The 20,089-nt window shown below is 37.3% G+C and overlaps 1 long non-coding RNA gene across 1 annotated transcript; it reads left to right on the top strand.

The window, feature by feature from the left end:
* The first annotated feature begins 1,591 nt into the window (after window positions 1–1,591).
* LOC109029091 (uncharacterized) lies at window positions 1,592–10,666 on the top strand. Its single transcript, XR_008670475.2, has 4 exons — window positions 1,592–1,652; window positions 6,731–7,065; window positions 9,935–10,066; window positions 10,550–10,666. It is a non-coding gene; the product is annotated as an uncharacterized lncRNA (long non-coding RNA).
* Window positions 10,667–20,089: the final 9,423 nt, after the last annotated feature.

The following is a 20,089-nucleotide window of genomic DNA, read 5'->3' as shown; positions in this document are numbered from 1 at the left end:
ATGTAGGGGGCTTGCAAAAGTGACACACATTGAAAGTACTGAATAAGTGTTTAGCCATGATTATTATTAAAGAAATAAGCATTCTACGATAAGGTAAGTGCCACAGAAGTAGAAACGAAACACTCTGAGAGCACAAGATGAGAATCAATTCTATCTTAAGGAAATGATGATTGGCTAGAAGAGAACTTCATAGAAGAGATGAAATTGTAAAATACTAATAGCCATTCTTTACTGCACAGTTGCTATGTTATAGGCACTGGACTGAGCACCTCAAAGACTTAATCTTATTTAGTTCTCACAACAATGCTCTGTTTAATGTTTCTCCTTTTACAGAGGACACAGAGGCTCAGGAAGACTGAGCAATTTGCCACAGGTCCTAAAGCCAGGAGGTGGTAGAGCTGGGACGCAGCTGGAGTCAGTGCTAGATTCACACCTAGGTTTAAGTGCACTGATGCTCATGCTCCTAACAACTATATAACAATTCCTTCTCCCTTAAGCTTATCTTCAAAGGATGCATGTGAGTTTTCTGGTTGAAGAAGGGTGCTAGGCAAAGAATAATTTGACACAGTGGGGAAAATATGTGCAAAAGTAACAAAGGTGTGAAAATAGGCAACAAGAGTTTGGGGATGACATGGTAAAAGGCCATTTAGGTCATGCTAAAAAGCTTGGATTTAGGCTTGGGAATAGTGGAGAGCCAATCAGATGTGCATGTGAGAAAAGAAACAGAGTGGGCATTGGTTCTGGATGGATTGGAGGGCCATGACATTTGGAGGTGGGAAGCCTTTAGAAAGAGGTTTGTTACATCAGTCTGGGCAAGAAATAGTGAGAGCTTGAAGTTAGGAAGTGAGGGGAGAATTAGAGTAGAAACAACCTATTTGAGAGGCTTTTCAGTAGCCGATTGAACAAGGTTTGACACCTGATGGCGTCAGTGAGGGAGAGGTAGGCTGAGGCTGACTCAGGTCTCAGGCCCGGTGGCTAGTGGTTGAAATGAATGGAGATGGTAAATAGAAGCAGCTTACATAAAATCCATTTACGGATTTGTTAGGTAAAATCAGTATTAAGAAATAGCAGAACTTCTAAAGGAGGTGTTGAGGATATGAGGGGGCGTTTTCAGAGAAGATTTACATTTGACAATGCAAACTTCTATTGTCTGTAAGAAGAGGAAAGGAGAAACTAAAGGTACCAGCACCTTGGAAATTTTCCAATTGCCATTACAGGCTCTTAGAGGGTCAGTGGAAATGGCAAGTACGCACAACTTTCAATTACAGTAAAAGCTCACTGATTTGGATTAATTGGGGTAAAGGGCAGCCTGACTAAATAAAAGTCTGATTTATAGAAAAAATTTAAATAAATTCAGTTTGATTACTTTTAAGTATTTTAAGCTAACTCTGTTTTTATTTAAAATGTCAAATTGCTAAGGATGATTTGTGAATAATATAAAAAAGACCCAATATAAAGGGCAATTATATTAATTAATTAATTAGATAAATATTTAGTGCCCATCATATGCCAGGCAATAGTGACCATAAATGATGCCTCTAAGTGTCACAATCACTTTATGTTTAAAAATAACCATTTTCTTTTTTTCTTGCAGATCCAAATCTTTAAAAGGCATACATATCTGAAAAATCGGTCTCAAAATGAGTTGCCTTGTAAGCCTTTTCTTGTTTTATAAAAAGGAGAAAGTTCTCCACTTAGATAATCACAATTTGTGAAATGAGAACTTAAGGAGGTTTTCCTGTACCAGAGACTCCTATGGGTCTCTATGCTTCTATTTTTACAACTTTTCGGTCCATCTTCCTGTAGTGGGCATTGTTTCTAAAAGGCAGAACTGACCCTGTTGATTCCAGGTTTCAGCTCCTCCCATTTTGGGTATTATCTACAGGATAAAATCCAAGCAAGTTCTTTGGCATAGAATTCAAGGCTGGTCACATCACAATTCTTATCTCTCTCTATGTAATGAACTGAAAATTTCCACCTGCCTTGCTTCTCACACCCTGCTGCTCATTGTGTCTGTATTTTTGCATATGCTGTTCCATCTGTTTAGCAGTCCCTTCCTATTTTGTCTTTGAACTTATATTCATTCTTCAAAACCTTGCTTAGGAGGTACTTCCTGTTTTCTTTCCCTTCTAGACAGAATGACTCATTCCTTTGTCTGTTTCACTTCTGTGATTCTAATATTGCTTGTATCACATGGACATTTGTTTATTTGTTTAAATGTGTCTCTCCCTCACTAGACTACAGATTCCTTGAGGTCAAGGGCCTTGTGGCATTTAACTTTGTCTCTATGTACCAAGCACAGCACCAAACACAAGATAGACACTAATAAGTTAATTACCGAATTGAATTGAGCAGTGTTCTTAACTACTGTGGGCACTATCAAAGTTGCTAGCTTTGCCCTTTCATCCTGCCCACTTGCATTCAATTTACTCTTACCATAACAAAATACTGGTCGGCATGGGTGGAAGCAGGGGTAATTGGTTGTGATTGTTAATTTTAGGTGTCCACTTGATTGGGTTAAGGGGTACTTAGCTGGTAAAACATTTCTGTGAGGGGTGGGTAGCATTTTTAGAGATTAGCATTTGAATCAGTAGACTCAGTAAAAATGATCCATTCTCACTCATGTAGGCAAGGATCATCCAATATGTTGAGAGCCCAGATTGAACAAAAATGAGAAGGAAGGGTGAATTTGCTTTCTCTTTTTGAGATGTAGGACATCCTTTTTCTCCTACCCTTGGAGATGAGAACTCCAGGTTCTTGGGCCTTCAGACTCCAGTGGTCCTACAGGTTCTCAGGCCTTTGGACTCAGATGAATTACGTCACTGGCTTCCCTGGTTCTCAGCTTGCAGGTAGCATATTGTGGGACTTCTTGGTCTCTATGATTACGAGTCAATTCCTATAATAAAAACCCTCTTTACCTATCTATCTGTCTTTCTGCCAATCTGTCTGTCTATCCTATTGGTTCTATTTCACTAGAGAACTCTAATATTGGTAAAATTTAAAATCAGATAATGTTATTTCTTGCTATAATTTTGGGTTGAAAGGGTACTTTACTATGATGCATATGTATTTTCTTGCCTTTAGATTTATCTGTACATTCCTTTCCCAGTTCTTCAACCCACTCCCATCATATCTTCTTTCTATCACTGCCTCTCTATCACTTTCTGTCTAGGTTCAAAGTCAAGTCCATAATTAGATCAGAACTTTATGTCTCGATTTAGTGATGTGTCATCAGAAGCTCAGAATATTTCACATTTTGGGGTTAGGCACATTTAAGTGCTATCATTCACCTCCATAAATTCATGCTACATTTAATCTTCTGACTATTAGCTTTCTCCACTGTCCAACCCTCCCAGCAATTCTGTCTTAGGGCACCTAAGAGTAAGTGATTGCTATGACAAGAAGATAAGTAATTAATTAGATTGATGTTCAAAGAGTCCCCCGCAAGTTGTCGATACCCATATTTATATCATAATGCTACAATTTTGGCAGAATTATTTCCTTTTTATGAAAATCTGATGAAGCAATTTTCAGATTTCCTGACATGAATCAAAAATTTGAAAAATACAGGTATAGACCCATACTCCTGTTAACTTTCCTCCATTTTGAGTAATTTTACACTTTGGGATTTTAAGTTGGGAAAGAATAATAATCAAATATGGTTAAGAATGGGTTTTCAAACAAACTTTCTAGTCTGTTTTTGAAAAGTCAAGGCATTCTAATATAACTTCACTTATTAAAACTGTTTAGTAAGAGAGTCTAAATAAGCATTTTTAATCCTTGCTGGATTATAGCAAAATACAGAGGAAATGGTAAAAAGATTTTTCTTAATTTCTATAAAAAGTAATTTAGTAATTGGAGATGCTTCTAAAGTGCTACAGAATGTAGTATGTGTGAGGCTTTAAATACTCTCTCTCTCTGTCTCACACACACACACACAAATAGTATTACAAGAAACAATAAACACAAAATCATTCCTAAAACTACCCAGAGAGAAAATGAGTAGTGAAATTTCTACTAGGTGATTGTTTTAAAATTATCCAATGAACATAAAGTCCATACCACATTTTTATATATCCAGATGTTCTAGAGGTTAATGTTTAGGATGTTGCATATAATTAGAAGTGTAGATGTCTATGGAACCCTGATAGTGTTTTTCCTGGGTGAACTAATTTTGTTATCCATAGTAAGTTGGAGAAAATAACAAAACAAAATGATAGGTGTTTTATCAGCATTATTGTTCAGAAATGCTGATTCTTTTACTTGAAACCCGTATTGTTAAACTTTCCATTTTATGTCACTGAAAAAGGCAGATTTAATACTAACAAAAAGCTATTGTGAAAAGGCTTCCCTGGGTCCTTGACTACTGCATGAAAAAAGTTAATCAATAAAGGAAGCCTATCACAGAAGATCATAAGTTCTACAACTGATGATCCCAGGACTGTAATTGGCCTTCTTGTTTGTATTATTACTCATCAAAGCTGGATAATTACTAACACAAGCAGAAGACAGCCCCTCACTGCCCTTTGTGTAAAGGAACCTTCAGCTGGCATATCCCTTAATGATAGTCTTTGAAATCTTATCGATGAGCGTATTCAATTCTACTTTTCAATTATGTTGATAATATTGTATTTTAGCATTTTGGAAGTGCAAAATTCATGAAATCATGTCTGTCCAGTATCCAGATAAAGTCACTCTGTGCCACCTGGTGAATGTCCATTTAAGAACAAGCAAAAAGTTCAGGTTCTGTTCACCTCCACTTCTGGAACTAGGGCCTCTTGATAATCTTTGGGGATACTTTTAAGTGTGGGGCTTTGTTGAAGGCAAACCTGAAGGGAGACTGTGAGTAGCTTCCTTGGGATATCTACTCTGATTTTATGATCCTACTTCAGTTGAACACAAATACATTAAGTATCAAGAAACTGCACTTGCTCCAAGAAGGTGATGGCAGTGGTAATAGTTTGGATAACCCCTCATAATCATATCGTGATATCTAAAATAAATGAAGCGAACATTTTTACACCATTATATCCTGCAATACAATTCAATAAACATTATTAAATGCCTCTTGTATGAAAGGTCCAGGGATAAAAAGTCACCTTTATGAAATAAATGATTATAAACATTCTAATTATAAGAGTTCACTTTCCAAAAGCTCTGTACCATTCATTGTCCTTGTGGATCAACCTTTTATCAATTTCTCAATGCTAGTGCTTGGATTACTTAGCTTTAAGTCATAAGTTTACTGCAGTCATTCATTAATTCATTCAACACATTTGTTGGGTGGTTGGGATGTGTAGGCATTATACTAGTTGCTGCAACTGAAGAACTCCTGGGGTTCTTGACTATGTTAACTGCCTTCCTTAGCCCTAGACGGATCCTTTTTCCTGACTTATACCACAGGCTTGAATCCTGACTCCTCCCCTATTGATTCAAGCTGTGATATAATTCTTGACTGGGTGAATTATTTTACTCTGCCTGGTCTGCTGCTTGTGGCTCCTATCATCAACTCCTGGCCTTAAACCCTGATATCTGGGCTTAACTCCTGCCTTACTGGTCTCTGCCCCAGGACCTAGCTGTGGGTTCTTGGGCTTATCTTTGATTTGTGTATGGCTATTATTACTAGAGTTCTGCTGTTGCACTCACAGATAATTTAGGGGGTCTATGCCAGTGTAAGAGTGTTTCTACTGATGGCTCCAGGTCAGCATATTCTCTCAGCAAAAGAGTGTATCTGCTATCTACTGCCACAATATGCACTGTAACGAGCAACCATAACACACAACCCAGTATAAAACAGTAAGCATTTACTTAGCTCATGAGTCTTTGGGTAGAGAGGAGAGTTGCATTCTGGCTGGCAAGTCACATACAAGGCAGGTTTATTGATTCTGCTGGGCTTTCTCACATGTCTGGGGCCTAGGCTTGGACAACTGGACTGAGTCAGCCTTTTTCTTTACAGTCTCTCATCTGCAAGCAGGTCAGCTGGGTTTATGTTCATGGCAGTACCAGGCTTCTAAGAAAGAGAGAAGGCAAGCAAGGATACTTGAGGCCTAGGCTCTGTACTATGACAATGTCAGTTTCACTGACCCTTTTTGTCAAAATAAGTCACAAGGGCAGCCCAGATGCAAGGAGAGGAGAAGTAGCTACAAAAAAGTTGAAGGGTGTAGCTGCAAAGTCACAATTAGGAGTCTGGAAAACTGGGGCAACATTTGCAATCAGTCTTCCATAGTGAATTGGTTTCCAACCATTAAACATTGTGTTTCTCGACAGTCTTTAGCTTGGACTTGGGTAGGAGTGGGGATGTGAGCCTGAAGTATGGCAGAGAGAAGGGAGACTGATATGGGTTTGGCTATGTGTCCCACCCAAATCTCATCTTGAATAGTAGCTCCCATAATTCCCATGTGTTGTGGGAGGGACCTGGTGGGAGATAATTGGATCATGGGGGTGGTTTCCCCCATACTGTTCTCATGGTAGTGAATAAGTCTCATGAGATCTGATGGTTTTATAAGGGGTTTCCCCTTTTGCTTGGCTTTCATTCTCTCTTGTCTGCCACCATGTAAGATGTGCTTTTTGCCTTCTGCCATGATTGTGAGGCCTCCCTAGCCATGTGGAACTGTGAGTCCATTAAACTTCTTTTTATTTATAAATTACTCAGTCTCGGTTATCTCTTTATCAGCAGCATGAAAACGGACTAACACAGAGACTAACAGGATATTTTTCCATCACCCTATAGTGCAGCCTGGAGAGCTGTGCGCAGTGCCACAGGAGGAAATTTCACTGGTGAGTGAAATAAGCAAGATAGGAGTTGAAGTGTACATGAAGCAGAGTCCAAGCCTTCTCCTTCTGGATGTTCAGCTGGATCATCCTGACTGCTCCCACTTTCATCTTGGCTTTCAAAGGCAAGAGGAAATTATAAGGAATATTCTGAGTGGCTTTCATCCAGGAGTTCTGTGGGACCCGCAACACCTGGATGGTAGATGCAAACAGATAAAGAATATTGGTCACCAAAAGGAGTTCTTTTCATCATAGATCTCTGAAGGTAGACACCTATTTGCAGACTTCTCAAAGGTATGTAGCGTGTGGTGGTAGTGACGGTAGGATGTTTCCAATGCAGGCTATTTCACAAATTTAAAGGTATTGTTGCTTCTTGTTTAACATGCAGACCTATTTGATTTGCCTTCAAAAATAAAATGCTTTTTTATTCTGTTGTTTCATCCTTTTAGTTACCCATACTCACTGACTTGAAAACACAGTGGGCCAAACAATATTCTCTTTTTCTAATATTTTTTAGAGACAAAATTTATCTCCAGGGAAGCATTAATACAGAAAGGTTTTGCTGAGAAGCAACATATATTTGCTCAGGTTTTTGAAGTATTATTGTTGAGTGCTGTGCACTTGTACCACATGGTTTTTAGGATAAATGAGCTTGGACTGGCTTGGCTTAGCAGTATTTTTTGGGGTGAGTTTACAATGGGTATACTCCATGTGTCCAATTCACTCTATTTAAGTATAATTTATTTCTGTTTCTTTGTAGTTTATTTATATCTGAATGCTTACTTTAACATTTGGTTAGCGTTTTATTTACTCATAAGAATGCATTAGCTACAAAGAACAATCCCTCTCTTGTCATCAGACAATTACATTTAATTATCCCTATATGAGTAAGATGTATAAAACGATGGCATCTCAGAGTCTCCAGAGACCACCGTCATTATTTCTCAGCTCTACTGATGCAAAAGAGATGACAGTTTATTTTCCAACTTTATGTCTTTTTCTCCTCTATGCTGGATAATCCTCAGAAACACCTGTGACTTTTATTCAACTTTTTGACTAACAATTGTCGTGGTGTCTAACACGTTTTAGGCATTGTTTGACAAAACACTTCCTGGCAATGAGTTGACAATAGGTCTTTCTTCACTTTCTTGGCTCTTTCTCCCACCTCCGACACAGCACTGCCCCCAGGTGGGAGAAGGAAAGTGAAGCCTAGAAAAAGATATCACCTCATGTGACCCTATGGAACATGTCGTATTTCTGGCTGAAGAAGCTGAAGATGAAAGATGCAAAGGCATGAAAGTGAATGACATAGTCTAAGGAAAAAGCAAGAAGTTCTGTTTGGCTAAAAGACAGAATTATGGAGATAAGCCAGCATAGAGAGGGTGGATCTATGACAATCCTCTAGGATGTGAGGAGCCTTTGAAGATTGTTTAACAGAGAGTTTCAATATCTAGTGGCACTGAGGAAGAAAAAGTTAAGAGAAGAGCATTAAAGATGGGGGTGATAGTTAAAAAAAATCTGTTGCAAGAGATAGACAAGACAGGACTAAAGCAGTTACAAAGACGGGGCTTTATTTTGTTTTTCTTGTGAGACATTTTAGAGATTATGCTGACAGAATTGGATGTTAAGGGTAAATGAGAGAGGAAGAATTAGATAATGACGTTAAATCTGACTGGGAAGTGACAATGTTACTAATGGCGCTGGTAGAAATAGGAAAAGAGATGAGTTCAGTTTTAGGTGTACTAAATATGATGCAGGAAATCAAAGTTGAGGTAGTCAATTAACTGAGAGAAGTTGCATCCTGTGTTCAGGAGAGAATTTGGGGGTAAGAGTTATAGATTTAGGAGTCATTGACATATGTGAGACTAGCTGAAGACATGAAATGAGTTAGATTGCCCAGGAAGGAGGTGTGGACTGAGAAAATAAGCATGGCAAGGATGGGAACAAACATCAAAATGGGTGGGACAAAGAAGAGAAATCAACCAAAGGAAGAGGAGAAGACAAAACAAAAGATTTTAAAGACAATTTCTGGTGAAAACTTCTGCAAATTGTTTCTTTGATTTAATCTTAAAACAATATTGTATTAATAAGTACTATTATACTTACAGTACAGAATCCAAATACTTATTTGGATATATTTGCTTGCATATACAGAAGGATGGAAGCTAGGGATGGAAAAACCAGTATTGATTATTCTCCTATTTTAAAGAGATATACCCTTCTGATCATATGGGCAAAATCATTCCATGTGTCCAAGACCCTAATTAAAGCTAGTTTCAAGGCTCAGAGGTAGACTTCCTTGTGTTATTTGTCTCTATTTATTTTTGTCTTCAGGCACAATTAGTTTTAATCAAATTTGGTAATTATTTATTTTTTTAGATAAGTAAATATAGTATTATCAAACAGGCCAGGCACGGTGGCTCACACTTGTATTCTCAGAACTTAGGGAGGCCAAGACAGGAGGATTGCTTGAGCCCAGGAATTTGAAACCAGCCTGGGCAACATGGCAAAAACCCGTCTCTACAAAAAAATACAAAAATTAGACAAGGGTGGTGGTGCACACCTGTAGTCCCAGCTACTTGGGAGGCTGAGGCAGGAGGATCACCTGAGTCCGAGAGGTCAAGGCTGCAGTCAGCCATGTTTGCACTACTGTACTCCAGCCTGGGTGACAGAGTGAATTTCAACCCTGTATCAAAAAAAAAAAAAAAAAAAAAAAAAAAAAAAAAAAAAAATTAAATAGCACAGAAGTATTTTTTCTAAGTGAATGTTTTACTCCCTCAACTCAATTGTTTAGTCTTATTTCCCAGGAGCCCAGTGTTTGTATTTCTTCTATATTCTCCCAGAAATATCTGTTTTCATAATTTTTACATACACATACATGTATATACAAGAAATTCTCAAAGATCTGCACACCTGCACAATACTTCAACAACCTTAATGTTGAATTCTTTCCAAGTGTGTGCAAACCATATTTACTGGACTTCTCTAATTCTAAATATGAAAGAGCTGGGAAGTTCCTTCTTATAATCTATGGATGTAGAGTGACCTCTTTGTAGATTGTCTTTGGCAGAAGCCCAATGTTTTTTTGCTCAAATCTACTTATTTCTCAATTACCATCAGCCCATATTTTTGTGTTATTTAATGCTCCTTTTTGCATATTCAGGGCTATATGGATGTGCTCTACTTGTTGGAGGATGGTCCATCCACTCTTCTTCCTGTACTTACCAGGACAGAACAGCCGCAACTTCTCAGACAATTCATTCTTCTTTTCCTCACCTACTACCATCTAAGAAAGGTAAGATTGAGTATAGAGAATTTTTTCACCAGTGAGATGCAATATGAGATCCATTAGAAAGCAGAAGAATGGATCAATGGTTTAAAAGTTTTAAGAATAAATTATTTCCCTACTCTTGGGGAATCTTGAAGAAAACTCGTTACAGTGCTTGAGACTCTAGATACCAACAAGTGGTCACTTTTTCCTTCTTATGGGAACGGATGCAACTAATAAAGTGTGATCACTTCCTTTTTTATAATGCAAGTCTTGTTTTTGTCACCCCTTTTTGCATATCTATTCTGGGGAAGAATAAATAATATCTGTAAATCCCTTTAAAGAAATTGTGATTGTTTGCTTGCACTTTTGATATATATAGCTCATGAAATAGGTTGTCTTTTTATATTTCAAATAAGGTAAAAGACTGAATTTGGACTTTATCATGGGCCCAAAAGTTCTGTTCATGATAATAAAGATCCAAAATGCTGACTTGCTTTTCTTAAACAGGTACTTGTCGACTGTGGCTTTGGACAAGAGTCCTTTTCTTACCACAGGGTGGGCAGCACCAGCTCATTAGAACCATTTGTGTGACTGACTGAAGACAGCTCACCTTGGAACACTGCAGGTAATATGTGGGAAGACCTTGGGCTCAGCATATCATAGATTCCTATCATGAAGAACAGACAGCCCAAGATGCCTCACATGTTATCAGAGTTCCCCAAATCTTGTTAACGTTTAGATGTCTAGAGTAACTTTTTTTGTTGAGTTCCCTAAAGTAGACAAGATTTTCTTCATGTTTATCTCCTACTCTATAAGTACATAGCACAATGGCTTACTCTGAGGCTCACAAAGTGTTTGCAACAGTGAATTAAATGTTGAATGTGGGGCATTTACAATTCTGATTGCTTTCTTAGTCAATTTAAGATCGATGTGGCGATATATAAGTTGCACTGCCAATTTGTCCTCAGTTTTCTCATCAGTGATGCAGGATGAATAGTACCTTTCCTTATAGAGTCACGAGTAATACTGGAATAGTTTGTTGAAGTGTTGTTAAATATACTAAGATTCCAATGAAATGTCTACGATATAAGTAGTTCCTTAATTGCATATTGATGTTTCTCATAGACAGTCATTGTTTATTGTTTGTTTGAAAGTGGTTTGAAAATAATAGAGACTATCTTAAACCAGTGTACCCTTTGATTTCTTTGTAGCAAAAATGTTTACTTGCTATGCTTCCGCTTTGCACTATAGTGAATGTGTTAGCTTCTAGAAACTACCCTGGAAAGTTAGGTGACACAATGAATTATTTTTGGAATGGTAATTTAAGTCACTAACATCATTACTTCTCATTTTCTTCATGCTTTTGGACACCATTGGAGGTGGGGAAGGAGTACATTACTGTAATGTGGGGGTCATATAATATGAAATAACTGAATTTGTAACTCTTCTACCTACTTGGCAGAAAAATCAATGGGCTGCATTTTATCATTGCACAAGGGGACAGTTATGTAGTGCTCTATAGATTATAAACATTTGATGGGACTCTAGGAAAAGCTAGAGAGGAATATCTAGATAAAAATTAATGACAAGTATACTTAGAATGTCCTGGAACAGTAAAGAATAAGAATTTCTTTTATGTCAGTGACCTAACATCTTCACTTGCCATGTCAAACCTTTTCATTTGTTTTAATCAGTGCTGACAGTGGCCTTCACTACATTACTTGAATCACATTTTTCCACAATGTAAATGCTTCAATTTATAGTCTTTCTTTTTTGTATTAAGAACAAATAGGGCAGCCTTAAAAATCATACAGTCATAGGTGTTTGATTCATTTCTTAATTTTGTTGTTGAATTGTTTTGTGGCACTTAGGTTTAGGATCTGTCTTTCCTTGAGGAAAGGACTGTGCATTCTTCATCTTTGTATCTAAGTGTCCTACACTGCATCTTGCACATTATAGACCCTCAATATTTGCTGACTAAATGCTGGACTGACTGAGTATTCTTAGTGTCTTGAAAGATTTCATGCACAAAGAACGCTTGACTTTTTCCTCAGAGATTACTAGCTCATTCATTTCATCTCACGTTATGATCATTTTGCAGATAAGTAAATTGAGACTCACTAGTAATTTGCCACAGACTTTGTAATTATACCAGTGATCAATGTTCCTAGCTATAGTGAAAAAGTTCATAAATTTAAAGAGGAAACACTATGTGTACCAAAATATAGGCTGTGATAAAAAAGAGAGGAATACTGTTCACCATTTCTGATCTTGACAGAGAGGTTAGGTTTAAATCTCAGAACTAACTTCATTTTTACGGTTATTTATCGTTCATTGAAAGAAGTTGCTTCTGAGTGAGTTGTCATGGCATTTGGTCATAAAGAATTAGTCCATCAGCTTTAGCTTGTTAGTGCTCTCAGAAAAAAAAATGAGCCTTGTCTTTCTTTGAATTTGTAATGCATGCATTTGTAGGACATAAAGCTTTCCTTAGGTGCTGGCACACCAATGTACGTTTTACTGAGCTGACTTACAATGTGGTCTGGTCCCTAAGAGATTGCAGCAACAAACGAAGGCATAAGTAAAATGGGAGAGCTCTGTGCTGTGCATGGTCCATCAACATTAATGAGCATTATAAATGTTCTACGAATGAAGTACAAAATGGACCTCTGAAGTTGTTTTTATTGGTATTTATTAATGGGACAATCAGTTCTGTGGCACTTATAAACACGTTGAACAGATAAGGTTCCTGCCCTGAGAAGCTTAGAGTCTAATTCAAAGTTATGACAGCTATCATAATACATTTTAGTGAGCTGGGTTACTCTCCAAAGCATCATGACACCCATAGGACAGTGGAATGTGGTCCTGGTCATTGATGAGCTGGATTCATTGCTTTAGCCAAATAATATTTCAGAACCATCCCAAACACTGCTGCTGCTCTCACCAGTGGGGGTGATTATGTGGGCACTGATCACTCACGTTAAGGGAGAGGATAAAGAACTAAGACAGAATTTTGGAAAATAGAAATAAGCAAATAAAAAAGCACACAGAGAACTTCCAATTGCCATACTGACTCTATAAAAGCCTCCAATCTGGCATTAATCATTTCAGTCACTTATAAGCAGGTTTGTGTCTCCCTTTTCATAAGTGTCTCGCCCTGCTATAAATGACATTCTGTTTTATGAAAGTATAATGTGAAAATCTACTGATAAGCCAAATAATAAAAACTTTATAGCATGTCAGGGCTTTTTTATTATTATTATTTAACCTCAATCAAGTTATAATACTGAACACATGTATTCTTGGCCTAAATCACCTTGTCAAGTTTAACTGTATATTCAACTTCATTTACATGACATACGATCTAATATTGGAGAACAACAATACCATTGTAGTGTTAATTGAAAACTCCAAACTGAGAGCCAGAAGAAACCACTGGTCTGATTGCTGAGGGTCCCAGGGAAGGGGATCTATTCCCACACCTGCAGTTGGTCCATAACACTAACATTGTTACCAACATCTGGGTCTAATCAGTCCAGAAGCCCTCATATGCTGCTCCTGGGGCACATAAATTAAGCATTACATTCATTTTAAAAGCCCCCTCTTTCAGTTTTTTAAGGACAAGATAGATTCATGGCTCCACAGAGTCTAACAAAGTAGAAACCACAAACAGAGTAAGTTACTACCACAGGCCTCGTGGACTTGACTTACCAACTCTTTGCCACTCAAATAATGGAATTTTATGTTCAGCCCTGGCTATCAAAAATGTGTTTCCACCGAAAGTGAAGTCTGACTGAAAAGCTGCATTAAAAATAAAAGCAAATCCTCAGAAAGTGAGCCAATTTGTATAAATCAGACTTTATGTAAGGATATGAGATAATATCTAACAGAGAAATATAAGCTTAGGAGTCATAATTTGCCTCATTCACTTCATAACTGGAAGGCCTCTTAGAACTGACTCTTCATAGTGTACTTTAAGAAGGTTTGCATCCAAAGGGACTATTCAGAATGAAAGTTAAAAATTTTTAGATCTTTCAGTGGGACTTTGGATGGCTAGTTTCTGAGGATAAAGGGTCTGCTTGACCTGGTAATTATTTTCTGCAACTGCTCTGCAAAGTGTAGCTGTTAGAATAAGTTCTGCTGCCACTCAACATGAGTGAAAACTAAATACCCTCTTATGTTTTATGCAGATGCCCTAGGTAACCAAAGAGTTCTAAAAGAGAAAGTAGCCTGTACAATTTTTGCAGCAACACTTATTAAAGATATAAATACAAAAGAAAACAAAATAACAGAAAAAAAAAAAACCATTGACAGTTTTGCAAACTACTTGCTTATGTGTTTGAGACCAATTTGTTGTAGGGGATAATTTTTAACTTGTTTGGTTTTGGTTATTTTCTCTCTTTTTCTGTTTCTTCTTCTTTTATATTACAAGAAAAAAGAATTGCCTGTGTAGCTCAAGAGGCTGGGAAGTTAGGAAAATAATTCTGTGGGTTGATAAAGTTTGTGCTAGTTGGCTAACTGTTTTATTTATTTGTTGGCTCCAATATGGCAGCTGGCCTTCAAGGATTTCATGTGCACTGGATAAATTACCTATCTAATGAGCATCTCTGAATGGTCTAACATTGGAAAATAGTAAATGAATGAGATTAATGATCACCAAATACAATTGGGAAGAGGGAAGACATTGTTCCTTGGATTTATATCCAAAAATAGGATAGGCATTTTTTTCCCTTAATATTATAGAGAACATTTGGTGATATGGTTGGTACTTCATCTCACCCAGGTACTTCATCATTGGCTCAAATTATTTTATCTAGTCATAGTCTGCATATGAATAGGCATTACCTATAGCCTTATGAATAAAAAAAAAACCTAACTGGTATGTTTATGTTTAAAAATGCAGTGGTTCATAAGGAAATAGCATTTTGCATAATAGATTTCCAGAATTCTTGGGTAGAGCACAGATAAGAAAATTGATGATCCCCAAAGGTACTGCACAGTTCAGGATATGATATAGGTACTGCACAGTTCAGGATATGATATTCATAAAAATGGCCTGATTCATGAAGAAAGATTCAAATAATATTCAAACTACCATATTTTTTTTAAAAAAAACAGGATATACTTTTACATTTAAAAAATGCTCGTTACTCCACCACCCCCAAAATCAATTTCAAAAAGTCAATGTTTCAATTATCTGAAGAATGCAGGGATATAAGGATGGGTAGTTCAACAAAGCCATGTACATAAGTAAAACCTGTATAGACATTTGGATTTGTCATTAGAGTATAAGGAATAATGGAGCAAGAAGAACAGAGCATATTCTATGTGCCGGGAACTGAAGTAGGCATTTTGTGGTAGGACTCATGGCTAAGGCCATTCTCTTCTTCTAAACTAGCTAGTTCACTAGCCTGTTTCTTACAATGAAGTTGTTTTGTGGAAATATTTATGTTATTAGTCTTTGATTTGGGTAGGAGAAGCTGGAGGTGTTCTCACATTCAATGTGTTGTGAATAATATATTGCACTCACATTCTACTTTTTGTGATTTATATTTTGAAGATAGCTTAAAGCTAGTTCAAGGCTGCCACATCCGTTTAAAGAATAATGCACAATTTATAAAGGTATAGGGTTTCTTTCACTTGTTTAATGAGAAGTGATAGGCACAGTATGAGGCTGGGTGAATTCCCACAAGACAGACTAAAAAAGTGTTGACAATTTTCCATTTCCCAAATAATGCATGTGGTAAAACCCCACAGTATATCTGTTTAAAAGCACCTCAATATTCAGTTTAAATGTGTTTTCAATACCTTGTTCCAGTAAGATTAGTTTTGTAATTCCAAACACTTTCAGGAAGTGAGTATGCAATTTGCTAACAGACCATTTGATGTAGACTTGAAACGCAACCTAAGTTATCAAATTTTAGTCTGTTACCTTGAGAAGTTGTAGAATACCCACAGTTGTCCAAAGATCTGGATTTGTATCCATTTCTAGTGCTCCATGGTGGGGGAACCACGGGGTTATATAAAGAAAAATTTGAGAGCTACTGCACCCTTAATATCAGGGCAATCTACGTTTCCCCAGACAAAAATGAGGTTGGGTCACGATAGGATCACAGTAACAAGGTTCAAAAGAACAATCCTCTAAATCAGCCACAACTGGAATAATTGCTGACTCCTCATATTCTTCCCAAATATTATTAATAGATTCCATTAACTGAGTCTATTACACACCAAGTGCATGGTAGGTGGTCTATATGCATTATCTTATTTAATTACCATAACAGAAAGACAAAGAGAATTAAACAATTGCAGCCCATAGAGACTAAGCAACATGCCCAAAGCCACACAACTAACAGGATTACCTGATACTTTACATAGTTCTTTTATAGGATTTGTCACAATTTGTATTTATGTATTGATATAATTATTGATTAGCGGCTCTCTCCTATCTTGTAAGGGCAGGGACTGTATCAGTTTTACACCTAGAGCCTGGAACAGTGCCTAGCACATTATAGGTGCTTATTCATTTATTGTCCTTATCATTTGCCTATAGCTGCCTCCAATTCAAGTGGCCATGGTAATATACGCCCATATTTTTCTGCTCCCATGACTTCGATGGTAACATTAAAGAAGGAAATGTGGACTTTTGAGTTTCCCGTCACTCTTCTTATATCTTAAGTGGAGTTTTTGTTACGGCTCTTTTATTTTATTTTAGCCATCTCCCTACCCCAGGCCTCTCCACAGGCACAGTCTCCAGTGAGGAAAGTGAAACTATGGGACGATGTTAGTAGGACCTGCCTTGGTAGACTTCAATATTACCCTTTCCTTATGATCTCAATGGACCAAACTTGACCTCTTCAACTCTTTCTGCCATTAGAAAGGAAAATCTTTCTCACATGCCTCTGAGGTTTCTTGCATATTAGGCCCCTGTTGGACCTCAGACTTTGTGAGCTGCAGGGTACTCAAGGTTACACTCTTAAGCAGGGGCTCCTGCTATGCTTGAGTTTGCGTTGTTTTTAGAGGGCTTTCCAATCTGCAATAAGATAGAATTTGTGAACCGGTGCCCCCACTCACAAAACACATTGCCTCCAAGTGCTTCTAAGAAAAATGTGACCTAGCCAAGGATTAACAGAAAATGAGAAGTTGGAAGAGTTGATGTTAAAATGGAAGAGTAATATACTTGATATTAGGGCTCTGCCAAAAATGTTGTACTTTTGTTGCCAGTTTTGGACTAACCCGATAGACACTGAGGTCACTCTGGTCTTCTTTCAGGTTCTTTGTCATGGGGTTCTTTCCAGCTTGAGAAACTTGATGCAGGGTGTTTCCTCTGCTTGGGCTGTCCACTACACCTCCCGTTTCCATGTTGCCACATTCCCTTTCCTCCACTGGGTTTCAGCCTGAATATCACTTCACCAGAGAAGTGATGAGGAACATTAGGAAACCTTCACTTGGCCCCTGTAATTCTTTCGTAGCACCCTGTATATTTCCTTCACAGCACTTGCCACAATTTGTGCCTTTATATTGTTTTATTTATTTATTTATTTATTTATTTATTTATTTATTTATGTAATATCTATCTCCTTTCCTCCAACCTACTTGAAGGCAGGACCATATCTGTCTTAATCAAGGCTTCTTCTAACACCAAGAGCTCTGGCAAGATTAGAAAATGTGCCCACTGATGTCCCACTGACTGAGCATATTTTGCAGGGCACAATCTGTTTCCCCAGATCTTAGGACAGGTCTTGACACCTAAGAGCAATACCTTATTTGCTGAATGAAATTATAAAATAAGTATAATCTTCTTCTCTTCTGAGATACTTTTCTTTCTGCCAATTTGGATTACATAGTTCCCCCAGGTCTCAAGGCCTCAGTGATCTTTTGCCTTAAGAAACTCTCAGAAATGACAGTTGGGAATTACTTGGATATTAGGTACTTATGCTATTCTTCTGTTGTATGTCCTTTAAATAGCTCTTTGTCTTTTTCCCAAATTATATGATTATTTGTATATGTCCAAAAAATTAAAGCTTAGAGCAACATTGGTGGGAAATGGGAACTTATAACCATGTTAGTACCAAAATAGTAGCAAAGGCAGATTGCTGCAGTGGAGGGTGCCTGTAATCCCAGCTACTTGGAAGGCTGAAGTGGAAGGATTGCTTGAGCCCAGGAGTCTGAGGCTGCAGTAAGCTATGGTTGCAGCACCACACTGCATTCCAGCCTGGGCAACAGAACATGATCCTATCTCAAAAAACAAAAAACAAAATCAAAACAAAACAACCACAAAAATCAATAGCAACGACTAGTGAAAACTTGAGTCTTCACAGAGATTTCTGTCCAGCCATCAGCTTAAAAGATAAGAGACACTTTGAAACAACAACAACAACAAAAAAAAACCCATGGGATAAGGACAGGGAACTAAATGACTAAATTCCCAGCAAATTTTAGTGGCACAATTATTTAATAAAATCACATCTACAAACATTGATTTATTTTAAAATAAGAATAAGCATAAGTAAAACACATACTGTGGAAGGCAAAATCACGTTTAGATGTGTAAAAACCTATTGTAGGAGAACAATATGGGACAGGGTAGCAAAGAATTAAAGTGCATAAAAATGTATTTAATAAATAATCAACAAAGTGCAATGGACAGAGTACTCGAGAATAGTTTGGACTAGATGCTTTTTTTAGTGGGATTCTTTCTCTTAAGTATTAACCTGTTTAATTGGAAATGAAATATTTGTTTTTTTAATGGGAAATCTGCATTTCATTGTAAACTAGAACACATTGTCCTCGACGTCTTTGCTCTTTGCTAACATATTCTAAGTTTCTTTTGTGTTTAATATTTAATATAGAAAGAGAAACAGTACCAAAAAGCCTAGAATAGAGGCATATTTATATACAGGTTCTAATCACTGTTTTTGGCCCTTGGACAAAATTGTAAGAATGATTTCAAAGCCAGTGCCTGAACTCTGTTTGGGCTCATTCAGCCCAAGCTTGTGAGTTAGGCTCCTCTTTTGCCACTAGCTCAGCCTTTCTATCCCAACCTGAGTCATTTCAACCCACACATCTGATTTCACACACAAAGAAACTTGTAATGTTAATTCTAAAATTATAGACATCATTACTGAGCTAATCATTGTATTACTCAATCATTTTTGTTGTAATTGTTCCAATGAACCAACATGTTTTTTAACAATTTATATAGAGCACAATAGACTTTATTAACTTCTATATTTAATGAAAAGTCAGATCACTGGTTAGAGTTCACTATTTCTCTTGACTATGCTTTGGAAAATTATATTAATTGCAGAATTAAATGAAATAGAAAATTTCCTTATTCTACTCCTGACGGTATTTTCTCCCGGTGCCTCAGTTTCTTTGTAAAATGGAGATAAAATATTTGATTTGTCACCTTATTGCTCTATTTATTAAGGTAATGCTAGTGGACATAACTGATAAATCCCACATTCTCAATGGCCTGACAAAATAAAATCTGGTACTTGTTCAACATAAGTATTCCTATTTGAGTCTATCCTCTGTAATTAGTGGTTTAGGAGCCATGTTGCTTCCATATTCTGGTTACATCATCTTCACATGTGGCCTCCAAATTTACTGAGGAAGGGGAATGACGCTGTGGGAAAAGAAGAACTGATACACACAGCTACAGCCTGTAAACGACACACATCACACCTCATGCACAAGCACAATGCACATCCCATTCCTAGATATAAGGGAGCAGGGAAATGTAGGCCTAGCTGGGCAGCTGCCTCCAGCAGTAACTCTACACTAAGGAGGGGAAATAGGATCCTTGGGCGGTCAGCTAGCCTCTTTAACAACGCCTGTTTGTAGAGTTGCAGTGAGGACTAAATTAATGAATCCAGGTGAAAAGCTTAGAACAGTAGCCATTATATAGAAACTAGGGATAGAGAACCCTTCCTCCTCCTCCTCCTCGTCCTTTCTCTTCTTCCTTCTCCTCCTCCTTCACATTTTCTTATGATGCTCAAATAGTTACCCCTATATTACTACTTGAAACTCAGCAATTGCTCTTTA

Source organism: Gorilla gorilla, chromosome 10 (genome assembly GCF_029281585.2).
Source record: "Gorilla gorilla gorilla isolate KB3781 chromosome 10, NHGRI_mGorGor1-v2.1_pri, whole genome shotgun sequence".
Taxonomy (NCBI): Eukaryota; Metazoa; Chordata; class Mammalia; order Primates; family Hominidae; genus Gorilla; species Gorilla gorilla.
Note: the sequence above shows the minus strand (reverse complement) of the source record. Positions and strands in the feature narration are given on the sequence as shown.